The following is an 8,865-nucleotide window of genomic DNA, read 5'->3' as shown; positions in this document are numbered from 1 at the left end:
GACATCTTAACATACCTGTTTTTGCTTCCGGTTGTCGGTGAACTAACCCCATGAATTCAGTTATACCTCGTTGGTATTCTTCCGTAAGCAATCTCGTGTTCGGATCCAAATGAGGTCGATCGATCCAAGAACGAGAATAATTTGAAGAAGACATGTATTTAATGAATCAAATTCGTGTGTAAAGTGAGTAAGAGGGAGAATGAAGATATGGAGTGAATGAAGAGGAAGAGGAGTGCATGTATTTATAGTTCAAATGCTGCAGACAGATCGAGGAAATTCCGACGGAATTCCGACGCCAACGGCTAGTTCGTCGGAATTTCCTTGGAATTTTTAAAATCCCCCAATGGCTCTCTAACGGCTATAATATTTCCTCGGAATTCAAAGGTTTTTTCTGAGGAATACATTTTTCCTCGGTATTCCATAAGAATATTCCGACAGATTGATATTTCCTCGGAATTCCGTCGGTATATTCCGAGGAAATTCCGAGGAACCCAAATTTTGAGTTTCCTCGGAATATCCTCGGAAATTCCTCGAAAATTCCTCGGGATATTCCGAGGATTTCATTTTCCGTCGGAATGTCCGTCAGAATACCGCTATTTTCTTGTAGTGCCATATGAAGTACGGATCCATCTTGAACTTGCTCATATGTAGTGAACCATTCACGATCCTTGCAAACATGTGTTGTTGCACCCGAGTCAATCCACCATGCCACTTCATCATCCTTGATGAGTGGATGGACCTTGGTCCAAGACACTTTTCCCAAACGGTTTTGTCCCGTTTTATTTTTATCCTTCCCTGCTCGGCAATCACGACTTAAGTGACCCGGTTTGTTACAATTCCAACAAATGCTCTTAAACTTTTTGTTAGATCCATTGTAAGTGTTGTTATTAAAGGATCGTTTCCTCTTATTCTTATTCTTAGAACTCACACCTTCCTCCATCATATTGATGGAAGAAGTACCAGCCTCATTATTTTTGGGTTTTTCTCCCTCTTGCGCCCTTAGAGATTCCTCTATGCGCAAATGGCTGCCAAGTTGTACAAGAGAAAACTCTTCCTTTTTGTGTTTTAACATGTGTTTAAAATCTTTCCATGAAGGTGGTAACTTATCGATGATACTCGATACTGAGATGGATTCGTCCATCTTCATGTTGTGTTGTGCAAATTGACCTAGTATACGAAGCAATTCATTGTATTGCGCTCCATAACTGGCCTAGAATCAGACATCTTGTAATTATTAAAATTACTAACAAGGAACTTCTTACTAGAAGCATCCTCAGCCATGTATTTTAATTCTAACGCATCCCACAACTCTTCTGCGGATTCGACATTCTGATAAACATCAAAGAGAGGATCTGACATACCGTTGAGAATATGGCCACGACATATGTAATCATCATTTTCCCATTTAAGCTGCTTCCTTGTCTCATCCAGAGACTCGTTCTCAGCATCCTCCGGTACAGTAGGCATAGGCATGCTTAGAACATACAATACATTCAGATTTGTGAGGAGAAAATGCATCTTCTTTTGCCATCTTCGAAAATCTACTCCTTCAAACTTATCTAACTTTCCAAACTTTGATGTCATCTCTCGCACCGATACACCTGCCATAATTCACAAGAAAAATACTCTTTAAGATTGTTGGCTATTTGGGTTGTAACCCGAATAGTTGTGAATTATATACTTGGGTGATGATTGAATCGCCGTGCTTTCCTTAAAGAGTATTTTGACCCTATTCCAAACTTTGGGTTACACGAAATCCCTTTGTAGGATAAGACAATCAAAGTCTCACTCTTGCTCTAACCTAAGATACAAGAGTAACAAATAAAGCTATACTGCTTATATGTGTTTCTTCAAAGTCTTTGATGATCTTTGAACAATGAATCTTTTTCTCTCTCTCTCTTTCTTACTAACTATTAGTTTCTGATTTTTTCTATTTCCATTTGCCAATGCCTGCACCTCCTTATATAGAAAATGAAGAGTTGCAACCAATAGTTGCAATGGTTTAACCAAAAGTTGCGAAGGTTAATGAAGAGTTGCAATGGTTAATCACCAAAGGATGCAATTATCAATATGGTTAATTACCAAAGGTTGCAATCATTAATGGTTGCAAGGTTTCATTATATAGTTACAATTGTTCATATAAACAATTGCAATGGTTCATATATAATATTGCACCCATTCACTTAAATATATAACACACTCGAAGCAAAATGTTTGAGCCTCGCTCTTGAGGATTTCTGCATGTTGACATATTCATCAGCGTAGGAAAACTAAAATACAACTACAAAATACAATAGAGAATTTTTTCCTTAAAATTACCGGTGGAAGCCGCCAAGAGGACGAACAAGAGAACGGTGATGCTGACTGAGTTGATGTTCTTTGCCATTTCTTTCGGTTTTGCCTTGCTTTTTCTTAAACTTGGTGTTTTCTTTTTCTTGTTGATAAACTTATCGTTGGTGAGACATATAATATGTGTTGTTATCTATTTATAATCAATATTCTGAAACTTTGTCATCATTGTATAATCAGTCCTCGTTTCTTTCTGGAGTGGCCAAGTTCATAGTGTCGCCACAATTGTTCATTGCCGTATTGTCCATTACATATTATCTTACAATTCTATCTATTTTTTAGTGATGCCTCCGTTTTAAAATAAACATTCAAAAGGAAGGTCGTCGCAGTCTTTGTAGTGTATGTATACTCATTTTATATGTTCCTTGTTCTTTAGGTTTAGCAAAATATGGATTAGAAGTGATATTGTTTTTCTCATCGTTAGACTCAGCAAGAATCTTTCGGACGTTTTAATCAGGTAATGAAAAAAATTGGCTTCGTTATTCATTAATAAATAAATAATTTCGGACATTGCACCAATCATGGCAACACTATGTTGGTAGTTTTGAGCATCTTCATTTTATATGCATTACTTTAATTTTTTTTCATCTCGAGGTAAATATCTCTGGATTGACTTTCACATTTTCTGCTAATATAATAGTTATCCCCTTTAAACCAATTAATTTCTTGGGTTTACAAACTAAAATTCGAGTGAAAAACCGGAATCAATCTAGTAAAAACTAGATTAAACCAATTGAAAAAACTCTAGATCTACACATAAAGAGAACTCGTCTTCTAACTACCAACCACCTCGACCTAAAGCCCCTCACCTCCTCCTCCACAGCCTACAAAGGTGGTTAAGCCCAGCATCCCCGACAAGCTACACCACCTCAGCAGCTACCCCATAAGACGTCGGTAGAGCAACCGAATAAGTCACATTGCAAAATCACGACACTTTTGAGATGCCAGAACTAGCCCTCTTCCACATAAAACCCTAGATCTGATGGTGTCTCATCTCCTCCGACGTCCCAAAACGGAATATTAGCCAGAAAAGCAACGAGATAGGAGATCTGACATAACCAGGATCGGCAGCTACTATGTCGTATGGCTTCGGTTATTCCAAAACACTAAAAATAAAATAAAAATTGGGCCTCTGAAACATAACTAATAAAACAAGAGAAAACAAGTGAAGCTCCAGCAAAAAAGAATAAAGACTAAAAAAGAGAAGCCATCTCCACCATCGACTCACGCATTGGCAGTAGAGAGGCAAATGGCGATTTGAAGAGAGAAAGAGAGCCTAGAGAGAGGTGGAAGGGTTTGGCGACTTTCTTTTTTTCAGTAATAGCCTCTATTGTTTATTTCTACTTATATAGCTCTGTTTGCCGAGTTTTATTGAAAAAGTATATTATTATACAATTTTACAACTTATGCTATGTTTTGGATTTGCATATGATTTTTAAAAGAATATATACAGTTTTGATATATTAGATGGTAAAGATTCAATGTTTTTTCTAGGAATATAGGAAATATGTCACCTATATATCTCTTTTTGTCGTTAGGTTCTAGTATTTATATATATTGTTTTTGATAACCGACGGTATCCGGGCTGAACTCAAACCGACTAATTCTTTGGGCGTTTGTCCACCGGCGCCAAATAGACCCGGTTGTTCGCAATGGAAATTAGATACTCGTGTTCCATGGCTACACAAGCCGGTAAATCAGAGTTTGGTAGGTTTTGAACCCGGTGTGCTTAGCACCTTTCCGATCCAGCCGTACCACTCGACCATGCTTGTGTCGGTTCTGATACTTATTTCTAGTGACATTGTTCCATCAGATTTAGTATATTCAATTAAAAAATGTTTAGAATTTGAGATATAGAGTTTCGTTTTTAATCCTCTCAGGAAATTTGATACAAAAATTATTCATTTTGTTTATTTAAATGATATATTTTAGGTTATCTCTAAAATAATGGAGAACATGCACTAAATTATTCTCATTTTATCTTAAGAATTACTGTTGGTTTCTATTCGTATTTCTTTTTTTGATTGACCTAATTCTAGAAAACGTTTTTTAGCATTTATTAATACATTAATCGAACATTTGGTATGTACTGAATTTTGTAAAGAAGAAACACTCTTTTTATTTCTTATATGATAGATTTCGAATTTCCCCAATGAACTAAATTATATAATGAATGTTACACTTTCTATCTTGAAAAACATAAAATTATTTTTCCTAACTGTATCATTCCATCTACTACCTTATTCAATAAAAAATCCACATATTCTTAGCATTTTTGAATATATAATTCTATTTCTGTTCACTATAGAACTCTTTTTGAGGATGAAAACCGATTATGGTATTATATATAGCAAATTTTATTTTTCTAGCTAGTGAACATGTCAAGACACAAACAAGTTTATACAAAAAGACCTGTTTAATATTTATAGATACATTTTATAGACAAGAAGACTGAGTGTATGGGGAACTGAAACGAGGAACACAAACATAAAACAACTTTTTGTATTCATAATGAAACAAAAGTACACACAACATAGGCATAAACTAGGGGCAAAGCAATGATAAGTTTTGCCCTTGATGTTTTATTGGGAAGCAAAAGAAGCTTGTGCATAAACAAACATACACGTCACCGACTGAAAACAAATGTTACACATGGTGATTGCATGAGGTTATTTCAAGGATCAACAATAGCAATGACAGTGTTTCTCACTTCCCTCAACAACGCCACTAACGACTGGAGGACTCCCGTATTTTGTTTTGCAACAGTTAAAGCAATCAGTATTTGTACCTAGGAACGGAACTGGCCCGCACTCGAAGCAAAATGTTTGAGCCTCGCTCTTGAGGATTTCTGCATGTTGACATATTCAACAGCGTAAGAAAACTAAAATACAACTACAAAATGCGATAGAGAATTTGTTTTCTTAAGATTACCGGTGGAAGTCACCAAGAGGACGAACAAGAAAACGGTGATGCTGACTGCTGAGTTGATGTTCTTTGCCATTTCTTTCGGTTTTGCCTTGCTTTTTCTTAAACTTGGTGTTTTCTTTTTCTTGTCAATAAACTTATCGTTGGTGAGACATATAATATGTGTTGTTATCTATTTATAGTCAATATTCTGAAACTTTGTCATCATTGTATAATCAGTCCTCGTTTCCTTCTGGAGTGGCCAAGTTCATAGTGTCGCCACAATTGTTCATTGCCGTATTTTCCATTACATATTGTCTTACAAGTCTATCTATTTTTAATGATGCCTCCGTTTCAAAATAAGCATTCAAAAGGAAGGTCGTCGCAGTCTTTGTAGTGTATACTCATTTCATATGTTCATTGTTTCTTTAGTTTTAGATAAATAATGATTAGAAGTGATATTGTTTTTGTCATCGTTAGACTCAGCAAGAATCTTTCGGACTTTTTAATCAGGTAATGAAAAAAAATTGGCTTCGTTATTTATTAATAAATAAAGGCTTATAAGACATTTCACCAATCATGGCAACACTATGTTGGTACTTTTGAGCATCTTTATTTTATATGCATTAGTTTTTTTTTTCTCATCTGTTAGGGCTTTGGCTTCTCATGAGCTAGATATCTCTGGATTGACTTTCACATTTTCTGTTAATATAATAGTTATCCCCTTTAAATCAGTTAATTTCTTGGGTTTTGATACACTAAAACTGAACATTTCCTACTGTCAAGTTAACAGTGATAATTGTAGTAATTGAAATTCAATCCAGATGACCAGTCTACACTTTATTCTTATGCGTTTTCAACTTAGCTAAAACTAAAATGGGTTTTGAATTAAGTAGTGACTTGCAAGTAAAGTAAAAGATTTTAAAAGCTTTAGATTCGATATTGAGAATAAGCTGATCTAGGGTTTCTCATCGGGTGCTAAAACTTAGCCAAACATTTATTCAAGCTCGTTAAGACACGATCTAGAACACGGATCACTCTTAGTAGAACAGCCCACTGTCGTGGTGTTGTTCCCTTTGCGGTTCGACCTTGACGCCTAAACTGTCGTTTGGATTAAGGATCGGTCGCAAGCTATAGAGATCAAGTCCGATAAGTTCACTGAACACTCTAGCATCTACTTTCGCTGGCTAGAGATGTTCAGCTCATTCATTCGATATCAGGGAGACTACTACACGGTTAGTGGGTGATCGGACCTAAGATCTAGCAATAAGTGATCAGGTTAGAACTAGCATTAAGAACTAGAATGAACGAAAAAATGATAAGTGCTTATTTATGTGTAACCTTGCGTTTAACACCCTAGAACCCTAGACAAGCTAGACGACTACTCAGCCATAACACAAGATGAACAGGACATAATAAATGAATAATACTGCATCTAAATCAAAGGTTAAACAATGGGGTTCCGAATGATCTTCTCTGTCAAGAAGAGGAGCCGTCTCCCTTACAATAACAATATCCAAGAATAGGTCTAGGTCTTTTTGCCAAAAACTAGCGTAAAGAAATAAGATAGATAGGGGTCGCTTTTATATGGAGGCGCCCATAGACTTCAGAGTGGAGAATCAGCAACTAGGGCAAATATTTGGAAGATATGGAAATTTCCATAATTATCGAGAACAATCGTCTGGCTGTTCCTGGTAGGATCGACCGTCAGACTGCTCTGCGGATTGTTCTTCAGGGGGAATTTCCAATCCTTGCTCTTTTCTTCATGCCTATTCCTTAAGCTCTTCAATCTTCTCCAGACCTGAAATGACTCTAAAAAGACTAGACTAACTCGATAAAACAACGAAAACAAGTTAGAAAGCATATACACAATGATGTCAAAAACACCATATATCAGGTTTACAAACTAAAATTAGAGTTACAAACCAGAATAAATCTAGTAAAAACTAGATTAAACCAATTGAATAGAAACCCTAGATCATTACCGACACTTTTGAGATGCCAAAACTAGCCCTCGTCCACATAAAACTCTAGATCTGATGGTCTCTCATCTCCTCTGACGTCCCGAAACGGAATATTAGCCAGAAAAGCAACGAGATACGATATCTGACATAATTAGGATCGGCAACTACTATGTCGTATGGCTTTGGTTCTTCCAAACCACTAAAAATAAAAAGAATGGGGCCTCTAAAAAATTACTAATCAAACAAGTGAAAACAAGTGAAGCTCCAGCAAAAAGAACAAAGAATAAAAAAGGAGAAGCCATATTCACCATCGACTCACGCACCGGCAGTAGAGAGGCAAATGACGATTTGAAGAGAGAGATGGAAGGGTTTGGCGACTTTTTTTTAATCAGTAATAGCCTCTAATGTTTCTTTCTATTCATATGGCTAAGTTTGACGAGTTTTAATGAGAAAACTATATTTTCATACAATTTTGCAACTTATGCTATGTTTTGGGTTTGCATATGATTTTTAAAAGAATATATACAGTTTTGGTATATTAAATGGTAAAGATTCAATGTTTTTCTAGGAATATAGAAAATATGTCACCTATATATCTGTTTTTACCATTGGGTTCTAAGATTTATATATATATATATATATATTGTTTTTGATAACCGAGGGTATCCGGGCTGAAATCAAACCGACTAATTCTTTGGGCGTATGTCCCCTGGTGCCAGATAGACCCGGTTGTTCGCAATGGAAATTAGATACTCGTGTTTTATGGCCACACAAGCCGGTAAATCAGAGTTTGGTAGATTTTGAACCCCGTGTGCTTAGCACCTTTTCGAGCCCGCCATACCACTCGACCACGCTTGTGTTGGTTCTGATACTTATTTCTAGTGACATCGTTGCATCAGATTTAGTATATTCAATTATAAAATATTTAGAATTTGAGATTTAGAGTTTCGTTTTGAATCCTCTCAGGAAATTTTATACAAAAATTGTTTATTTAAATGGTATATTTTGGGTTTATCTCTAAAATAATGGAGAACTTGCACTAAATATCTCTGGATTGACATTCACATTTTCTGTTAACATAATAGTTATCCCCTTTAAACCAGTTAATTTCTTGGGTTTACAAACTAAAATTCGAGTTAAAAACCGGAATCAATCTAGTAAAAACTAGATTAAACCAATTGAATAGAAACCTGATATCACTCAAATTACCCTAAGGAGTGAATTACTCTCTCAAATAAGAGGTTCAGTTGCATTACTTCAATATCGATCAATTGTCAAAAGACAATATCGATCGATGCTTCTAGGTAAGCCCTAGTGACAGGTTGATAATGCTCACTAGTCTCCTAGATCAGCGGGTAGCATCTCTCTAGCATTCCTAGCATGACATATTAGATTCAGGACAGGATGATCAATGATGCTTGACTCATGCTAATTCCTAGGTTCATGATCTCGCATCTCGACATCGATCGATGGTACAGGATGTGCATCGATCGATCATAATCTTCAATCGTCGAGGCATCTCTTGTATATCAATCGATGGCACTGTTTGTGCATCGAACGATTGCTTCTTCTTCGTATCGACCTCTAGTGGTCAGCTTGGATGAAATCTCTTTTAAGCTCCTAAATGCTCCATAATCATCACTTTACT

At 36.1% G+C, this 8,865-nt stretch overlaps 1 long non-coding RNA gene across 1 annotated transcript; it reads right to left on the bottom strand.

The window, feature by feature from the left end:
* Positions 1-4,833: 4,833 nt before the first annotated feature.
* On the bottom strand, positions 4,834-5,405 carry LOC106302214. The gene is made up of 2 exons (XR_001262394.1): positions 5,281-5,405; positions 4,834-5,197 (listed from the first exon to the last, which is right to left on the bottom strand). It is a non-coding gene; the product is annotated as an uncharacterized LOC106302214 (long non-coding RNA).
* Positions 5,406-8,865: the final 3,460 nt, after the last annotated feature.

Source organism: Brassica oleracea, chromosome C1 (genome assembly GCF_000695525.1).
Source record: "Brassica oleracea var. oleracea cultivar TO1000 chromosome C1, BOL, whole genome shotgun sequence".
Taxonomy (NCBI): Eukaryota; Viridiplantae; Streptophyta; class Magnoliopsida; order Brassicales; family Brassicaceae; genus Brassica; species Brassica oleracea.
The sequence above is the reverse complement of the archived record's forward strand: the minus strand, read 5'-3'. Positions and strand labels throughout refer to the sequence as shown.